Source organism: Chiloscyllium plagiosum, unplaced genomic scaffold, assembly GCF_037043375.1.
Source record: "Chiloscyllium plagiosum isolate Xiang-an unplaced genomic scaffold, Cpla_swu_hap1 HiC_scaffold_40, whole genome shotgun sequence".
Lineage (NCBI taxonomy): Eukaryota > Metazoa > Chordata > Chondrichthyes > Orectolobiformes > Hemiscylliidae > Chiloscyllium > Chiloscyllium plagiosum.
Window position 1 is genome coordinate 46693555 of NW_028270178.1, and position 21258 is coordinate 46714812.

Here is a 21258-nt window from a genome sequence, read left to right on the forward strand (position 1 = left end):
TGTGACTGAACCTTTATTTTCCTGTTCCTTGTGAGTGATGCCAGCAGCAGAAACAGTTCCTGACCTGTGCAGGTTTCGATTGGAGTATTTGTATTTAAAAATTCATTCTCACCCTCATGTACAGTGTGAAATTGCTGTAAAACAGAAGGAAAGGATTGAGTGAGAACCCACAGAAACACAAAGGCAGCGTGTGTACCTGAACTGAATGAACCTGGCATGAGGAAAACATGACGACAATCACAACTAGTTTGAATCACAGAATCTCGTAGGTGCAGAAAGAGGCTATTCAGTCCATTAAGCCTGCAATGAACTGCTCTCCCACCCTCCCTCCATAACCTCTCATTTACCATGGCTAACCCAACCCGCTAAACCTGCACACTACAGGCCATGTTAGCACAGCCAATAGAGCAAACGTGCACATCTGTGGGAGGGTCACAGATTACATCCAAATGCTCGGAATTGTGGATGGAGCCTCACGAGTATTTGACTCTGATTTTAAAATTAAAATCTGGGGGAAACTGCAACCAGAAAGATTTCCAATTATCTCTGGAGGAAGAGAATTCAAAACTCGTGCCATTGACCCAGGGAACACAGTGAAGTCACAGAGGTCTGGGAACCATCAGAAATGTAACAGTTTGTGAGCAAGGTGGGGGTGAGACAAGGACAAACAGACAGTCTGTCACACGGGGGAAGGCAGGAGAGATTAAACAGCAGAAATGGTAGTCCCTCAAGGCCACAGGGAATAGAGTTCGGGCTGGGATTGAAACTCGGAAACAAGGTGTGCAGCTGTCAAAGAAATACATTGAAAAACAGATAATAAGAACATAGAGGGCAGAGTTCGCAGTCTGAAATTGTTGCTGTCAATGGTGAATACAGAATGCTGTAAAGCCTGGATAGTTCTATTACAGCCAACACATACAGGATGGGCCAAGTGGCCGCGATCTGTGCTGCAACTTTCTGATAAATTTATTCCGACATTTGGATATCAAGACTAATGATGCTCATAAATTCTCAAATTCGACTTGAGTTTAATATGCTGGAGAAATGTCAAATAAATCACATTGATCCCATTCTGCAGACTTTAGTTCGCAGCCCTGCATGTTCCAGCATCTCAGTTACATCCATAACCTTTTGTCCTAATATGATGCTGGTTACAGCCTCTGCCACCCCATCAGTGACTCACCATCTCCGAGTGAAATGAAGTCTCCCCTCCCCTTCTTTCTGAGAATTAGTTTCAATCTAAAACCTTCAGTTTCTGACCTCTCTGTTAATGAATAGCTCCTCCCTATCCACTCGATCTGGATTCTTCAGCATTTTATCACTTAAATTAAATCTCAGCTCATCCTCCTCGGAAATCATCCCCAGCCTATCCAACTTTTCCTCAGAGCAGAAATTTCCAATCGGAGAAACATTCTGATCAATCTCCTCTGTACCCTCTCTGGTGTGATCACATCAACCCTGGAATGTGGGGATCAGAAATGTGTGCAGTACTTTAGCTGTGGTCAAACGAGTGTTCCTGACATTTCCCGTGTCACCTCCGTGTTCTTGTGGTTGTCGCTCAGACAAGAAGTGTCTTGGATTTCCCACATGGAACTGGATGTGCACTTCATGGGGCTGGAATTCCCTACCATGTGTTTATTTGTTAACTCATCCTAAATTAACTTCAGATTAAAACAAGATTATCAGCTACCCACCAGTCAACTTCTTCCATTATACTCAAGTCACCTTACTTGTTAAAAATTTCTTTAAAATTATTACTATCTAAACACAACAGGCTTTAATTTGCTGATCAAGTATTCAGATGTCTCCACTGTTACAATCACTTGAAGATTATCTTTACCTTCAGCTACATTTGGTGAATTGAACACTGATTGTAAATATATGAATATCAAAAGGACTTAAGTTTTATGATAATTAATCCAGTCTGACATTCTTGTTGGTTAATATCTTGAAGAGAACTGTCCTCAGAACTCCAGCTGTGCTCTGACTTCATTCACAACTGGATGTGGCTGGACTGCAGATCTTAGATCTGTTCTGTTGTTTCCCGGATTGCTTCACTCTGTCTATCACTTGCTGCTTATGCTGTTTGGAACACAAGTAGTCCTCTTTGAGAACTTCATCAGGTTGACACTTCATTTTTAGGTATTCATGCTGCTTTTACTGTAAATTTTGTTGGAGTATAATTTTACTGCTGTTGGTGGAAGGAAAGAGCTAAACTCTTACACTGTCGGCCCCATACCCAAGAAGCTACATGCAGTATCATGAACACTGAAAGGCCAAGACATGAAATACGAGCAACACTGTACAATGATGCAGGATCACAACTGCAGCAAGGGGAGTTTAAGATCCAACCCGACATAGGAGTATGGAAAGAAGCAGCTGATCAGATTGTCTCATTCAGAGTCACAAAGAGACTCTGTGAGATTATTGTACTGTTGGGGGTGAGATGGAGGAGGTTGGGGAGATGGAGAGCCCTTCAAAAGAAACTAATCTGCCTGAGAGTTATGGGATTGACTTGATTGCCATACATTTAACAGAAAGTTAATTGAAACTGTTTTTATCAACAATAGATAACAAGGCATCAGAAACAAACCCCAGAATACATGGTTGAGAGATGGATGTCAATAGCCCATCAACATCCAACTCTTGCAATGAATAAAGGAAAATGAAAGTCTCTACCCAGTGTGAATCTGCATGTTCAACGATGTTGTGAACATTTCCAAAACTAAATTCTCTATATGCAAAACTTTATGAACTGCCAAAACCATTGTTCATTACTTGGTGTGAACAAGAGAAAAAAAATCCTTCAACTTGTGGTTATGAGTAAATTGACTGGTGTCTCAGCAGGATGGATGCCTGAGTGAATCCCTTCCCACCCCCCCCCACCCCCCCCCCGCCCCCCTCCCACACACATACACACACACCCACACACAGAGAAGGTGAACAGCTTCTCCCCAGTCTGACTGGTTTGGCCAGTTTCCAGGTGGGATGGGTAAAGAATTCCCTTCTGGCATTCCCCACATTTCCAGAGTCGGTCCCTAGTGTGGCAGCACTGGTGTTTTGCCATTTCAGATAAATGCTGGCAGACTGTTATACACACTGTTACACCCCCTCCCCCCCCCCCCTCCCTTCCCACACCCCAGAACCCAGTATAAAGCAGTAAACATTATCTCTTGCTGTGGAAGGGCAGACTGTATTAGTCTGAGTAGGAACACTGAGCAGATTTATCTAAATGACAATTTAATCGGTGCCAAGAGCAAGTTAAGCAAGTCCAAATAAAATGCATTATAGCACAGAAAAAAGCCCATCAAATCCAAACTGGCTCTCTGTAGCAGAATCCCATATTCTCATTCCCTATACTTCCCCCAAACTCTGCAAGTTTACTTCCCTCAGATCTGATCTAATTGTTTTTATCAATTATTCATCTTCTCCTCTGCCTGCACCACCATAATAGGCAGTATGTTCTGCATATTTCCAGCCAATACAGACAGCAGAAACAATGGCTCATCTCCCACTGTCTCAAAGTGGGGGTGGCGTTTTTGCCAGTTTGATGGTGAGTTTGGTGTTAGAGCGGATGGGGGTGGAGGTTTTTGTTGGTTTGATGGTGAGATTGGGGAGGCGCAGTGGTACTTTGGCGCACTGATCTTTACACCGCTGAGGCTAAACGCCAGCTCACGGACACCTCCTCCTACTGCCGCCTTGACCATGACCCCACCACCTCCCACCACCAAACCATCATCTCCCAGACCATCCATAACCTCATCACCTCAGGATATCTCCCATCCACCGCCTCCAACCTCATAGTCCCACAACCCCGCACCGCCCGTTTCTACCTCCTGCCCAAAATCCACAAACATGACTGCCCCAGCCGACCCATTGTCTCAGCCTGCTCCTGCCCCACCGAACTCATCTCTGCATACCTCGACACGGTCCTGTCCCCCTTAGTCCAAGAACTCCCCACCTACATTTGGGACACCACCCAAGCCCTCCACCTCCTCCATGATTTTTGCTTCTCCGGCCCCCAACGCCTTATCTTCACCATGGATATTCAGTTGTTATACACCTCCATCCCCCATCACGAAGGCCTTGAAGCCCTCCACTTCTTCCTTTCTCACCGACCCAACCAGTACCGTTCCACTGATACCCTCCTTCGACTGATTGAACTGGTCCTCACTCTTAACAACTTCTCCTTCCAATCCTCCCACTTCCTCCAAACCAAAGGAGTAGCCATGGGCACCCGCACGGGCCCCAGCTTTGCCTGCCTCTTTGTCGGATATGTGGAACAGTCCATCTTCCGCAGCTACACTGGCACCATCCCCCACCTTTTCCTCTGCTACATCGATGATTGTATTGGCGCTACCTCGTGCTCCCACGAGGAGGTTGAACAGTTCATCCACTTTACTAACACCTTCCACCCCGACCTCAATTCACCTCCACTGTCTCAGACTCCTCCCTCCCCTTCCTAGACCTCTCCATTTCTATCTTGGACGACTGACTCAACACGGACATTTACTATAAACCGACGGACTCCCAACTAGATTACATCCCCTCCCACCCTGTCCCCTGTAAAAACGCCATCACATATTTCCAATTCCTTCGTCTCCACTGCATCTGCTCCCAGGAGGACTATTTCGAATACCGAACAACTCAAATTGCCTCCTTCTTCAAGGACCGCAATTTCTCCTCCGATGTGGTCGACGATGCTCTCCATTGCGTCTCCTCCACTTCCCGCTCCTCCGCCCTTGAACCCCACCCCTCCAATCGTCACCAGGACAGAACCCCACTGGTCCTCACCTTCCATCCCACCAACCTCCGGATACATCGTATCACTCTTCGTCATTTCTGCCACTTCCAGACAGACCCCACCACCAGGGATATATTTCCCTCTCCACTCCTATCAGCGTTCAGGAGAGACCACTCCCTCCGCGACTCCCTCGTCAGATCCACACACCCCACTAACCCAACCTCCACTCCTGGCACCTTCCCCTGCAACCACAAGAAGTGCAAAACCTGCGCCCACACCTCCCCCCTCACCTCCCTCCATGGTCCCAATGGATCCTTCTATATCTGTCGCAAATTCACCTGCACCTCCACACACATCATTTACTGTATCCGCTGCACCCGATATGGTCTCCTCTACATTGGGGAGACAGGCCGCCTACTTGCGGAACGTTTCAGGGAACACCTCTGGGACACCCACACCAACCAACCCAACCGCCCCGTGGCGGAACACTTTAACTCCCCCTTCCACTCCGCCAATGACATGCAGATCCTTGGCCTCCTCCATCGTCACATCCTGGCCACACGACGCCTGGAGGAAGAGCACCTCATCTTCCGCCTAGGCATCCTCCAACCACGAGGGATGAATGTAGATTTCTCCAGCTTCCTCATTTCCCCTCCCCCCACCTTATCTCAGTCCCAACCCTCGGATTCAGCACCGCCTTCTTGACCTGCAATCTTCTTCCCGACCTATCCGCCCCCACCCCCTCTCCGGCCTATCACCGTCACCCTCACCTCCTTCCACCTATCGTATTCCCAGCACCCCTCCCCATATTCCCTCACCCCTACCTTTTATCTCAGCCCGCTTGGCGCACTAGTATCATTCCTGCAGAAGGGCTTATGCCCAAAACGTCGATTCTCCTGCTCCTCGGATGCTGCCTGGCCTGCTGTGTTTTTCCAGTACCACATTTTTCAACTCCCGCTGTCTCAAAACCTTACATCTGATCTTAATTCTTATGCCATCACCTATCGAATACAGATATTTTTGTCTGCTATATCTAGGTCTGTTGTAATCTTATACAGCTCTATCAAAAATATATTCTACATCTTCACTTCAAAGAAAATAGCAATTTATTCAAATCAATCCAGTGACAGCATTTTCTTCATCAGTGAACCACTCCAGTAAGTCTGTACTCTATACTCTGAAGATCACTCATATCCTTCATTGTTGATGTCTATTTTGTTCCACAAATCCAGACGACGCAAGTTTTCTGCACAACAGCAGTAGCTTTATTATTGGACAGCCGGCGAGAGCTTCAAAGCGTCTCTAAAGTAGCTGAGTGTCTACTTGCAGAGGCTGTTCTTCCTGAATCTCTGCCTTACCCACAGAGACAATATATTTAATAGGAATTAGACAAAGGCACATCAGTCACATGGGCGATTGTCAATAGATAGTTTAAAGTAGGTAATTATGACCTTACAAAGCTTGATGAATGACGATGTCCTGTGATAACGTGTGATGGATTACAGAAACTGATTATCGTATTGTTCATGTTTATGTGTTGATGGGAAGAGATTACGGCAGAAGGGTTCTTCCTTCAGTTAATGGGGGATTCACTTACCTATCCTCATATGGAGGGGAGGTAAGATAATGGGACCGGGAGGCAGTTTAAGAGGCTTGTGCCCAGGACTCTCAGTCTTGTCTGGCAAGGGCAAATTCGTCTGTCTGGGGATATGGTGGAATCCACATGTCCTGAAAGAGAAGCAAATTATGGAACTGGCCCCTCTGTGGTATTTTAACTTCCTCATTCTGATCAGGAATCTGTTGACCAGAATTGGATGCAATGATTGACTGTGACCTAACTAGAGCTTTGTCAAGGGTTAGCATCTTTTCCGTGTACAAAGTTACAAATCACAAAACACCAGGTTATAGTCCAACAGGTTTAATTGGAAGCACACTAGTTTTCGGAGCGACTCTCCACAATCACCTGATGAAGGACCGTCACTCCGAAAGCTAGTGTGCTTCCAATTAAACCTGTTGGACTATAACCTGGTGGTGTGTGATTTTTAACTTTGTACACGGAAAAGATGCTAACCCTTGACAAAGCTTTAACTTTGGACACCCCAGTCCCAACACCGGCATCTCCAAATCACAACTTTTCCGTGAGTTTGTTATCATTCCCCGTATTAATGAAACTGAGCATCCCATTTTTTTCCTCAAAACAATTTATGTTCTCTCTCCGTTAATGATTTATACACTTTGTTCCCCATTCCTGCTGTCCTGCTCTCTGCGTCTGTGCCATTCAAATTATATATTCCCTTTCTACATTGCTTCTCTCAAAATGCATCAACTTACTGTATGTTCTAAAGAAGAAACATATTCCATTCAAAGTATTCTCTCGCTCCACACATTCTACCCCCTGGAAAACAGAACAGCACAGCACAGGAATAATCGGCCCGTCATGTCTGTGCTGATCATGATGCTATTCCAAACTAATTCAAACTTCCTGTATATGATCCGCATCCCTGACAACCCATGCCCGCTTATGTGTCTGTTCAAATGCCTCTTGAACGTTGTGATTGTTTCTGCTATTACCAACTCCCAGGAGAGTACATTCTAGTCACTCACCACCTTCTGCTCAAGAAATTTCTCTGACACAGCTTCCTTTAAACTTGCAAAGATGTTGTTGGAAATGCTCAGCAGGTCATGCAGCATCTGTGAAGAAAACTCAGTTAATGTTTCGGTTCTGGTCACCCTTCAACAGAAACGTTAACTCTGATTTCTCTTCACAGGTGCTCCAAAGGTGGCCTAATGACAGTTTTATATTCACTCCCCTCACAGAAAAAAAGCTTTATTCCGGATGAAGGGCTTTTGCCCGAAACGTCGATCTTACTGCTCCTCGGATGCTGCCTGAACTGCTGTGCTCTTCCAGCACCACTAATCCCGGAGAAGGCAAGCCTGCCAGCCACCTCCTTCACCACATTCAGGGAGCCATGAACCTGCACCTGAAGATCCCGCTGTATCCCAATGATGCTCAGGGCCCTTCCGTTTCGTGCATACATTCCTCTTACAATGAGCCTCCCAAAATGTATCACCTCACACTTATCTGAATTAAAATCTAGCTGCAATTTCTCCACATAACCTTCCAACTGACCTCTTCCTTGCTGTATCCTTTGACAACATTCTTCATGATTCACAACTTCGTGAGTTTGTACAATCTACAAATTTGCTAATTAAATTGTTTACATTTTCAAACTAATCATTTATATATTACGAACAACAGATGTCCCAGTTCTGATCCTTGTGGAACAGCACTAGCCACAGACCTCCAGCCAGCAACTTGCCCCAGCACAACTGTTGCAGGGAGAAATATTAAAGAGAAGCCTTCAGTTCTGTGCTGTGCAGCATGACCAATGTTTATTCAGAGCTCCTTACTAATGCATGATGGGAAGGTCCCTCTCTGGCTCCCCCAGTCAAGTCCAGCATTTTGCTGCATTTCCTTAATAAGTTCCGGTAATATATCCCCCCCGACACAATCTCCTGGGGTTGAGATGTCAGCTTGGAGGTTTCTCTGCTCCCTTTTCCAGTTTCGGATTCTCTACGTTCTGCAACTTCACCTCTCAGCTCATGCAGTTGCTTATCCAGTTCTTTCACAAATTGTTTAACCCTATCCTTACCATTGCACATCTCGTGCCCTCCCACTGCCACACTCTCTGGCAGCTGCATAGTTCATACAGTCACTAATTCAAAGGTGAACAGTCCTGTTTCCTTTGCTTGGATTGCCCTCAGTTTCATTGGGATGATGGGGAGTACTCTAACCCATCCCTGCCTGTCTCTGTAAAGGCCTTAGTCAGACTAGCTGTCAGTGCCTGCTTCATTCCTTCTGCTGTACCTGAGCACTGGGGGTGGTGTGGGGGATGGGATTTCTGTTCAGTATCAAACAGGGCACAGATGTGTTTAACTTCGTGTCCCTTGGTCAGAATCTGCAGGGGAATGCTTTCACTCACTGCATAAACCTATTTATTAAGATCCAGCAGGATTTCCTTCCCTGGGCTTGGGATGGAGGTGTATGTAAAATCCATCTTAATTATTACCATGTCCTTCTGGGTCTCACTGCTCGATCCACTTTACCCTGATTGCTTTCTCTGGCTCACATAGTGTACAGACTACACACCTTCGACAAAACCTCTCCCTGTTCCAGGTCACCCCGGTAGTGGGTCATCTGATATTGCATGGTATCCTGCCCAATATGGTTCAGCCCATGATATGTTTTTAATAATGTTTGTCTTATACAGTGTCGTGGCACTGCTGGATCATCCAGACTCTGGCGTGTCCTATTATTGCCCCACCCTTTTCCTGTTCCTGTTCCTCCAGTTGTGTGACTGTTTCTAAGAATGTCTTTAAACTTTCCTTTCTCGCTTATGTAGCTTCTGTCACTCCCCAAATGTCTGCACTGTTTCAGTCAGTATTTTACCTGCCTTACCCACATACTCACTGCTCTGCTGGTGTGGAGTTTCTACTTTTGTGAGCTCTAATCTTCATCATTGTTGCTTCACTGGGAAACTTAGCTGTTTCCACCAACTCTCTGACCTGTTCCTCATGCTCTATGTGGCCCCCAGAGGGTGATGTACCCTCACTGACTCCAGGCCAACACATGGTCATGAACAATGTCAAAGGCATGCTGTGTACATGTTTCCTCCCTGTCCCCTGGCTAATGCCAGTGCTTCTTTCAGGGCTTTAGATGGGTCTCCCAATTCTGGATATTACTTACAAAATTCCCACAGTAGTTAAACAATCCTAAGTTTTGCCTTACGCCCTTCACGGTGTGTGGGTGGACAATCTTAATATCATAGTTTTTGGTTCTGTTGGACTGTCCCCTCACGCTTCATGATTTGACCTCCCCAGTATGATATACCTACCTTCCCAGTTGCACTCTCTGTGAGTTACTTTTAAGCCCAGCCTGGATGACCGGACCCAATACTCTGTTTAATATCCAGAGATGTTCTATCTCTCCGACTGAGGTGATAAGATCAATGTGACTAACTCCATCAGCCATATACCGGTGGGATATGCTGGAATATTGTGGGATCCCTGAGGTAACTGTTTCCTCAGACAGCTATCCGGCTTCTGTCAATTAGTAAGGAATACTTTGAGTCTGATGATTCTCTGCTTCTTTCAATCTGTCACTGTCACAAGTACTGCCTCCTCAGCCCCAGCTTTGATGGGATCCTGTTTGTATGGGGAGTGAGAGGGGCCTCGATCTTTACAGGATCTTCAGATAATAACCCACATTCCTGTTTGTGTTACCCACACCGCTGAGTGGGTCCTAGCTGAAACTCCCAAGATTCCCTGACTGTCCCACTCTCCCTGCAATTCAGCTACTTTGGCGATGTCGCCTTTTATTTTCTTCCTGTCCCATTACTGGCTGGAGGGTCCCTATGTTATAGTCCAGGTCTCTACATCAATAGTTGCTCCTAATTGTTCTAAAATGGCAACTCCCAGAATGGTCCTTTCCTCAGTTTCACACTCACATATCTGAATGCATTTTGTCATATTCCTGACCTACATCGGGACAGATTCCTCCAGCTTCATCCAGCTTCCTCAGTTCCCACTCCGACTGCTCTCATTTTAGTAATTGAGAGAGTGAGGGGTAAATCCATATCGGTAACTGATATAGATGCTCCTGTGTTAACATCATATGTTGCTGGAGCCCTAACGGCGTGTCAATAAGTATTCATAGGCTATGCATGTGCACACGTGAACACGGGCCACACACAATGTGAACACCTATCTCCCTCTCTCTGCTTACGTTCCTTGTCTATATGCACTTTTCTGCTTCCCTTGCAATATTGCGAGTCTGGTTACCCTCCTTGTAATGCAGCTATTCTCTTGTGTTTCTGAGTTTGCCTCAGCACTCATGACCCAATTCAGAATTTGTTTAGAATTATCTCCCACTGGGAGTCCCATGTTTATAATTACAGTTACATGGGATCCCATGTCATCTTTTAAATACATCAAACAAATTTCATCATCACAGGTTGAGGTTTGGTAATCCCCCGTGGTCCTTATACACCTCAAGCTTCCTCTCTGCACGATCCTCGATATTACCCTTGGATCCCAGAGTCACCAAAGTTATTTTAGCCCATTCAGCCTGTCCCCTCCCCGGTGTGTCCCTATAATATCTGTAAATGCCTGGAGCCACTGACCGGCTGTGCACTGGGGGAACCGGTTCGCACCCCGACCCTGTCATTACAGGGACAGGTTCTGCTGTACACGTCAGGGCAGCTTGGTCAGAAAGGTTTTGGCCTGACATCCTCATCAGTGAGATTGCGTACTTCAATTAATTAATCTTCTCCCAATAAGACCCATTATAACAATTTCTCTATCAGGCTGGGTGTTCATTCACCAACATCTGTCATTCAGCCGGGTAAACGGTTGGGTTTGGTTTATATCAGTTCCATTTGTTGCCCCCTCCTGTCTGTCCAAGTTTGAGTTTTGTTGCCTGGTGGTGCCATAGACACAGCCTTCTGGACTTTACAGGGTGGTGGGTCATCCCACCCAATGCCGTCCCTCTCTCTATACATACAGTCATAGAGACATACAGATGTCCAGCATGGAAACAGACCCTTGGGTCCAACTCGTCTATGCTGACCAGGTATCCCAACCCAATCGAGTCCCACCAAACCTTTCCTATTCATTTACAGATCCAAATGCATTTTAAATGTTGCAATTGTACCAGTCTCCACCACTTTCTCTGGCAGCTCATTCCATACACATACTACCCTCTGCATGAAAAAGTTGCCCCTTAGGTCTCTTTTATATCTTTCCCCTCTCACTCTAAACCTATGCCTTCTAGTTCTGGACTCCCCAACTCCAGGGAAAAGACTTTGCCTATTTATGCTATTCAAGCCCCTCATAATTTTGTAAACCTCTATAAGGTCAACCTCTGCCTCCGACACTCCAGGGAATACAGACCCAGCCTGTTCAGCCTCTCTCTGTAACTCAAATCCTCCAACCCTGGCAACATCCTTGTGAATCTTTTCTGAACCCTTTCAAGTTTCACAACATCTTTCCGATAGGAAGGCAACTAGAATTGCACACAATATTCCAACAGTGGCCTAACCAATGTCCTGTACAGCCGCAATATGACCTTCCCAACTCCTGTACTCAATACTCTGACCAAGAAAGGAAAGCATACCAAATGCCTTCTTCACTATCCTATGTACCTGCGATTCCACTTTCAAGGAGCTATGAACCTGCACTCCAAGGTCCCTTTGTTCAGCAAACTCCCTAGGACCTTATCATTAAGTGAATAAGTCCTGCTCAGAATTGCTTTCTCAAAATGCAGCACCTCGCATTTATCTGAATTAAACACCATTACCACTTCTCAGCCCTTTGGCTCATCTGGTCCATATCCTGCTGTAATCTGAGGTAACCCTCTTCGCTCTCCACTACACCTCCAATGTTGCTCTTATCTGCAAACTTACTAATTGTACATCTTATGCTCGCACCCAAATCATTGATGTAAATAACAAAAAGTAGAGGACTCAGCACCGATTCCTGTGGCACTCCACTGGTCAGAGACGTCCAGTCTGAAAATCAACTCTCCACCACCACTCTCTGTCTTCTACCTTTGAGCCAGTTCTATATCCAAATGGTTAGTTCTCCCTGTATTCCATGATATGTAACCTTGCTAATTAGTCTCCCATGGGCAACCTTATCGAACGCCTTACTGAAGTCCATATAGATCACATCTATTGCTCTGCTCTCATCAATCCTCTTTGTTACTTCTTCAAAAAACTCAATCAAGTTTGTGAGACATGATTTCCCATGCACAACGCCATGTTGACTATCCCTAATCAGTCCTTGCCTGTGTTGGCTGTAATAGAACTACCCAGGCTTTACAGAATTCTATACTCACCAATGAGAGCAATAATTTCAGACTCTGAATTCGGCCTTTTGTGTTATAATCTGTTTTTTCATTGACAGCTGCATACCTTGTTTCCTTTTATTGTTTCCCAGCCCTAACTCCATTCCCCGTGGCCTTGAGGCACTACCATTTCTGCTATTTAATCTCTCCTGCCTTCCCCCGTGTGACAGACTGTCATTTTGTCTTTGTCTTACCTCCACCTTCCTCACAACATGTTACATTTCTGATGGTTCCCAGGCCTCTGTAACGTTCACTGTGCCCCCTTGGGACAATGACACGAGTTTTGAATTCTCTTCCTCCAGAGATAATCGGAAATCTTTCTGGCTGCAGTTTCCCCCAGATTTTAAATTCAAAAACACAGCATTTGCGTCAGTCAAGTATTTGCGAGAATTCATCAACAATTCCAAGCATTTTGATGTAATCTGTAACTCTCCCACAGATGTGCAGGTTTACTCTATTGGCTGTGCTAACATGGTCTATAGTGTGCAGGTTAGGTGGGTTGGATTAGCCATGGTAAATGTGGGGTTATGGGGATAGGGTGGGAGAGCAGGTCATTGCAGACTCGATGAGCTGAGTAACCTCTTTCTGCACCTCAGGGATTCGAACGAGTTATGATTGTCATCACATTTTCCTGATGCCCGGTTCGTTCAGTTCAGGTACACATGCTGCCTTTGTGTTTCTGTGGGTGCTCACTCACTCATTTCCTTCAGTGTACATCAATTTCTCACTGTAGGTGAGGCTGAGAATGAATTTGTAAATACAAATATTCCAACCAAAACCACTCACAGGTCAGGACCTGTTTCTGCTGCTGCCGTCACTCACAAGGAACAGGAAAATAAAAGTTCAGTCACGAAACTTACAGGAGCATAGAGGTTATAACCACCAGGAAATGCTGAACAGCTCAAAACGCTGTTCTCAAGAAAAGAGGAGGCTGGGAGACAGCCTTTTACAAGTAGGAAGCTTTGTGTTTTTGTGTTCGGAGATTTGATGTTGGAATCATTGGGTCTGAAGAATGGTTCACTGCCCCAGGTCATCAAAGTTGCGACCTAAATGTGCATCTTTCTCTCTGTCTATCTGTCTGAGTTAACAATCAGATGGACAAGTCAGTGTCTGAGTGTTTTTCCAAATCCCTGATTGAATCCTCCTCCCCCACAATCTCAGGTGCCTCCCCACTCACTGTGTCATGGAGAAACTCTGCCGTTACAAAGAGAACTGTCTTTGCTGTCGCCTGTCCTAATGCTTCCGCCTCATCCCCACTTCCCTTCATTAAATCCCAGCTGCCTCTAGTCCACCCACATGGACATGTTGAAGAGCATGACAGGAGAATGGATTGAAACCGAGAGTTCAATAGCCAGAATGAAAGAGGAAGAAGGAAATAAACCGAGTTTGTGGATTACAGGGGATACAGACCCCAGGCTGAGCCCTTTGTGGGCATTCCCGTAGTAATTCAAGACAGCATTCCATGATGAGAGTTAAACCCGGGTGGCAGGAGAGGGACCACTGAACATGAGCAGGTTTAGCTCAAACACAGGAGGTTTGTTCGGTCAGTAACAGTGTGTTAGACATGGAGGTGAAGTGAGCAGTGAGGGGAAATGTTGCCGAAAGCTGCAGATGGGCAAATTTCATTGGAACAGGAGGGGGTCATTCAGCCCGTCGACCCTGCTCTGCCATTCAGGATGATCATGGCTGATTTCTGGCCTAACTTGCAATTTTCAAAACTCTCCAAACTCATCAATAAACTCCTCTGCCACAGACAAGATCAATATTGAAAAACTAATGTTCACAAATGCTGGGAAATCAGTAACAAAAACAGAAATTGCTGGACAAATTCAGCAGATTTGGTAGCATCTGTGGAGAGTGAACCTTTGGGGTCAGGTGACCAGCTGCAGCTGAATATTTTGCCTTTTCTGTTACACTATCTGGAACAGGTTCTGGTGCGAGAGGGATGAGATTGTCAATAATAACTGAGCAAACAGGAGGGCATGCTCAATTAGAATAAAACCAATTTTGGAAAAAGTGAGGACTGCAGATTCTGGAGATCAGAGCTGAAAATGTGTTGGTGGAAAAGTGCAGCAGGTCAGGCAGCATCCAAGGTGCGGGAGAATCGACATTTCGGGCATGAGCCCTTCTTCATTCCTTATTGCACAGTAATAATCCTGTGAACAATTAATTCTGAGCCCTCTGAGGAAATATCAGAGCAGAGTTTGCAAAGAGGTCAGATTGAATGAGGGCTTTGGTGAACAAAAATGAGACACAGACACAGAGGGGTTTTGGGATGGATTGAATCAAATGTTACCAATTTGCACGGCCCCCAACATTACAGCAGTTACAAACGGGAAGGATCAAGAGCGTGGAATAAGAGCAGCAACTAAATCTTAAACATTTATGCAGCTGAAGGGGATGCTGGGTAAAGATACCACAGTTAGCACTTATTTCATTCCAGACACACTATCCAGGGAGCACATCCTTGCTGTATTTATCAAATCGAGCTCTTTAAGAATTTGTTCCAGGGAGCACATCCTTGCTGTATTTATCAAATCGAGCTCTTTAAGAATTTGTTCATTTCAAGTATTTCATTTTAGATACTCCAGAGAAGACAGTTTAATGCTCTGCAATCTCTCCTGCCAGGGCAATGCTGCTGTTAGAATTCAATTCACTGTGGCATGTTACTGGATTGGGAGTTGTAGTAATGATATGGAGAAACTTTTTCTTTACAGAGAGAAAGTTCCACATGGGAAACTCAGCTTTAACATCACATCAACTGCAGAGTCGTCCAATTCCACAGGTCCTGATCCTTATTGGTAATATGGAAAGGGAAAGCAGCAAGCCTCGCCCAGAGAAATCATTCCTATGCTCTGCATGCAGTTGAATATTTAACCGGTCATGTGATTTGCGAAGGCACCAATGGGACGGGACCAGGGCTAGGGTATGTAAATGTGGGGACTGTGGGAAGGAATTCGCTTACCCCTCCCAGCAGGACATACACCGACACATTCACACTGGGGAGAGGCCATACACCTGCCCCACGTATGGGAAGGGATTTACTCAATCTTACAATCTGCTGAGGCACAAGAGAGGGCATAGAGGATATAGACCCTTCACCTGCTCCATGTGTGAGAAATAATTCATTCAAATCTCTCACCTGCAGAGATATCAGTGTATTCACTGGGGAGAGGCCATTCACCTGCTCAGTGTGTGGGAAAGGATACACTAGGTCCTCTGAAATGCTGAAACACCGAGCTCACTCTGGGGAAAGGCCATTCACTTGGTCCCAGTGTGTGGGGAGAGATTCACTCAAATCCACCATCTGCTGAGACCCCAGCGAGCCCACAACAGGGGAGAGGCCATTCAGATGCTCAGTGTGTGGGAAGGGATTCAGTTATTCATCCTGTCCCCTGAGACCCCAGTGAGTCCACACAGGGGAGAGGCCATTCAGATGCTCAGTGTGTGGGAAGGGATTCAGTTATTCATCCTGTCCCCTGAGACCCCAGTGAGCCCACACAGGGGAGAGGCCATTCAGATGGTCAGTGTGTAAGAGGGGATTCAGTTATTCATCCCGCCACCTGAGACCCCAGTGAGCCCACACAGGGGAGAGGCCATTCAGATGCTCAGTGTGTGAGAGGGGATTCAGTGATTCATCCTGCCCCCCTGAGACCCCAGTGAGCCCACACAGGGGAGAGGCCATTCAGATGGTCAGTGTGTGAGAGGGGATTCAGTTATTCATCCCACCCCCTGAGACCCCAGCGGGTTTACACTGGGTAGGAATTATTTTCCTCTCTGCGTGACAAGGGATTTGCTGAGTCTTCAACACGACTGACAGCTCAGTGCGTGGACACAGGGAAGTGGTCATCCACCTGCTCCGTGTGGGATAGAGTTCACACATCACTGCAGGACTCTGATTCTGATGTTACTGTCCATCAGAGTCAGGACTGGACCGTGTTCATGATGACACTGTTGGAGTATTGATGTTGTGGTTGTTAATCACATTAACTGGGCTGGAGTTGACTGAATTTATATTGCCACTTTCTGAACTTTGAGATGTCTATCTGGGCAGTGAGTCTCCACAAACAGCAATGTGACAATGAGCAGGGGCCATCTATTTTGATTTAAATTGTGATTGTAGCACTGCTGCTTCACAACATCAGGTACAAGGTTGGAGTACAGCCTTGGCCAACAGCCTGTGTGGAGTTCCCATATTCTCCCCATGATAGTGTAGGTCCCCTCCAGGTGCTCTGGTTTCCTTCCACAGACTAAAGATGTGCAGGTTAGGTGGATCGGTCATGCTAAATTGCCCACAGTGTCGTGGATTGTGTAGACTAGTGGATCAGCCATGGGAAATGCAGTGTTACTCTGGATTGCTCTGGGTGGGATGCTCTTCGGATGGTTGGTGGGATTTGATGGGCCAATGCTCTCCTTCCACACTGTAGGGATTCTACTCTATGATTGAGGATAAAGGCTACACAGCAGGGTGTCCTTGGAGAAGGTGCATGTGCTGTGTATCAATGCTCTTGATGCCTTTAGATAGAGGTGGACACCCCTTTATCTCCAGCGCTGTCCCCTCACCCCCCAACTCTGCTTTGATTTCGTCCTTTCCCACTCTGCCACTTGTAATGGTTTGCTTTGCCCATAATGGGCCTTGTTTATAAATATTCAATTTGTTATTCAGGTGGTTTACTGCTTTTATGGCGAAATGATGATTTTGATGGTGGGAAGGTTGCTGTGATAACACTTCTGGGTCGGAGAAATGGGGAAAAAAGAAAACTCCACAGCTCACAGAACGAGAACTGAAAAGCAGTTAAATCAAACCAAAGGTTCCAACAGGGAGGGAATATCTCCCTGGAATTTGAGTAACTGGAAAGTGATGGTGTCCGGGAGTCGTCGGGATTTTGTTTTATACGGCGTTGAAATTTTAAAACTGTTATATTCAGATCGTTTTGTTTATTTTCTTTTCGTTTCATTTATCGTCGAATAAACCCTTACATGTTTTAAAACCAAATTTACAAACTTTGCATTAAAGACAAATGTTAAACAAAGTCCATCAAACCATCCCTCACTGAAAACTGATGTGGAAGTTCAATCTCCTGGAGAGTCCCTGTCCTGTCTACTTATTCCTTCACGGGTACCATGGTTACGTACAGACCTGGGAGATAGGGGCAGGAGGGGGGCTTTCGGCTGTTCAATCCTGCGCCACCATTCAATGGGAAACAGCTGACCATCCAGCTCAGTCTCCTGTTCTTGCTGTGTTCCAATCCCCTTTAATGCCTTTAACTTTAAGAACTATATCTAAGTCCTCCTTTAGCTTCATTGCCTTTTGTTCCAGTGCCGTTGCTGAGTTACAGTGTGGGTATGGGCAGGGGTAATGTGATGGTTCTACCTCCTGAAGCATGCACTCAACATCCCTCATCATCCTGCAGTAACAATCAGGTTTCAGTAAATAGAGTTAGAAACCATTCCCAGTATATGGGCATCACTGACTCAGCCAGCATTTATTCCCCATCTCTAGTTACCTTGAGAAGATGGTAGTGAACTGCTGTCTCGAACCAATCGCAGTCCATTTGGTGCTGATAGACTGACAATGCTGTGAGGGAGAGTGTTGCAGGAATTTGGCCGATTGACTCTCAGTCTTTGGTTCGTCAAATGCTGGTTAACTTAATCACATAATCTTGAGATTTCAGTCTGTGAATCTTCACTATCTAGCACCCTATATAAAGGAATATATACAGGTTAGAAATTCAGAACAGATCATTTTAGTTTCTCTGGAATATCTTTTTCCCTGTCTTTCTCTAAAGCTGTAACCCACTTACTGTTTCCCACCATTCTGACTCTGCTACTTCCAAATGTACACCCTCCCCATTCTCATGGAGTTGCTGATAAACAGATCCATGCCACCACTTCCCGTCCCTGGTTAGACTCTGCACCCTTTCTGGGTTCACTTCCTTTCCCTTCAGTTGCTGCAAGTCAATAATGTAACAGCAGAATGAAACAAAAGGAAACAGAAAGGGAGGTGGCAGATCCTGGACAGAAGAGGAACCTTCAGTCTGGGAGAATGGGTTAGATCCTCCTTGGTTTCCCATTGGTCGATCCCCAGCATTATGACGCATTGGGGATGGAACTTGGTCCCACGTGGGTGTGGTGACACCTTAATTCCCCGGCAGATCAATACTAAAAGCTGATATGTTACTCCTCCAGCCAATCACAGTGTGAAGTACTTCCCACTAGGTACCCCAAAGCACATGCTCCAAAGCCCACCCACATTCTGCACATGGACAGTGCCGGGTTTCCCCACTCACGTGTGGTCCCTGCCTCAGCGATTGTTGGAGTTGTAGTCCCCAGGAAGCTATTTGAGCCCTGTCTCTGGAAAGTGAATGAAAAGTGTGGGCTGGAGGGTGTTGTCTATCAAATCCTCATTCAGACACACAGGACATATGGGCTGTCATTGGGTTTCACTGAGACATTCGTTTCCACGACCTGATTTCTGACGTGAGGAATATAGATTCAGCAAATTGGGTGATAGAGAGGTTAATAAGGAGGAGCAGATTTTAAGCAGAGGTAGCTGAGTGGTTAGCACTGCTGCCTCACAGCGTCAGTGATCTGGGTTTGATTCCAGCCTTAGGCGACTGTGTGGAGTTTACACATTCCCCCCCATGTCTGTACGAGTTTCCAGCCGTGCTCCAGTTTCCTCCCATAGCCCAAATATGTGCAGATTAGCTGAATTGCCCGTGCTAAATTGCCCAGTTTCCATGCATGTTCTGTTGAGGCAATTAGCCACGGGAAATGCAGGGTTACAGGGAATGGGTTGGTCTGAATGGGTTGGTCTGAATTGAAGGCTCATCATAGGGTTGGTGTGGACTCTGCACTATAGGTACTCTATTGTATTCTCATGAAGGAGAATGTACTTATCTCAATGTGTTGTGAATCTGTGGAATTCCCTATTCAAAATGCGGTGGATGCCAGATACAGATTTTTAATTTGCAATGAGTTGAAGGGTGAGAGAGAGCAGGCGGGAAAATCCAGCTGAGACCGAGGTGAGCTCAGTCATCATGGTATTAAATGGTGGAGCTGGTTCGAAGGGCTGCATTCCCTCTCCTGTGCTCAATGCTTATCTTCTTACGTTAATAACTGGAAAGCTGAATCCAAAAATCACCACCATCGCCAAAAAAGATTTGCGGGAAAAGTAGGATAGTCAGGGGGATTAGCATTTCAAACGTAGAAGATGAGGAAGCGTGTAGGAGATATAGATTTTGCAATTTTAAACTGAGGGGAGACAGTGATTTATGGTTTTAGATTATGTAGTAAATTCACACCGTCCAGAATACTCTGTTGTGAATATCTATCCAGTACTTTATTACAAAGCCAAGGGCTTTAACAATGAAAACCAAAAACACCCAGGTAACATCATCTCACCTCGTAATCTGAAAAAGACTTGTGATAAGTATGGTCAAATTTAGAATACAGTTGGAAAGCGGGAAGATTAAATCCAATCCAGATCCTGTGCTTAAACAAAGGAGACTACAATAAGATGAGACAGGAGTTGGCTAATGTAGACTGGAAGCAAAGACTTTACGGTGGGACAGTTGACGGACAGTGGAGGAATATCAAAGAATTTTTCAAACTGCTCAGCAAAAGTATATATCAGTGAAAAGGAAGGACTGTAGGAAAAGGAGTAATCTGCCATTGATGGCTAAGGAAATAAAGGAGTCTATCAAATTGAAATAGAAAGCATACAAATTGGTGAGACCAAGGTGAAACTAGGAGATGAGAAAAACTTTAAAGATCAACAGAAAGCTAGATGGGATTGGGGGAGAAAAGTGATGAGTAGCTATCCCCAGGGACAGAATAGCAGTTTACACTGCTGGAGGGGAACCTATTGTGTTGGGAACATATGGCCTCTGTAATTGTTGAAGTACTTAACTGTTACCATAGAGATAATCCTGATCACGTTACAAATCACAGCACACTCCTAAAGCCTCTACTTCCAAATAAACCTGTTGGACTATAACCTGGTGATGTGTGGTTTTAACTTTGCCCACCCCACTCCAACACTGGCTCTTCCACTTCATAATCCTGACAGACAGCCCCACTGAAACTGAAGCGCCTGTCAGATACCTGACTGAGCCACAGGGCCGTGGGGGACGGGTATGTGGTTTAACCACAAAGTGTTGAGCCGAACTCGACTTTCTAACTGCGGTTGCCATGGAGATAATATTGAGAGACAGCGTCCATTCAAAACCAGAAACCACAAAGTTATAAGAATGGGAGCGGCACATCGGACAGGCGGGGAGTTACCTGATGCTGCCTGGAGGTGTTCTGCATGTACACTATCCAGGGAACTGCCATGTCTCATCAATAAAGACTCAAAGAAGACCTCTCAGAGTTCTGTGTCTAGTTATTCCTATCCAGCAGGGTTCAGGAATATGGGTACACAGCAGTCAGTCTTCACAGTGGAGGATACGAAGAAAATGCCAGTAATTGATAAGGAGACTGAGGAAGGTGAGGACCAAGAAACAATCATTATCACGAAAGCATTAGAGTTGGACAAGCAAATGGAGCTAAAGGTAGACAAGTCTCTTGCCCTGATGGAATACATCCCAGGGTGCTACCAGAGATA

At 45.6% G+C, this 21258-nt stretch overlaps 1 protein-coding gene across 3 annotated transcripts in view; it reads right to left on the bottom strand.

Moving 5' to 3' along the window:
* LOC148138502 (endogenous retrovirus group 3 member 1 Env polyprotein-like) overlaps positions 1–21258 on the bottom strand; it is a 51171-nt gene that overhangs the window by 9783 nt on the left and 20130 nt on the right. For all 3 annotated transcript variants that reach the window (XM_087981776.1, XM_087981774.1, XM_087981775.1), the window contains exon 4: positions 18158–18351. The gene's annotated coding sequence lies outside the window, so the exon portion shown is untranslated. The remainder of the gene's footprint in view (positions 1–18157; positions 18352–21258) is intronic.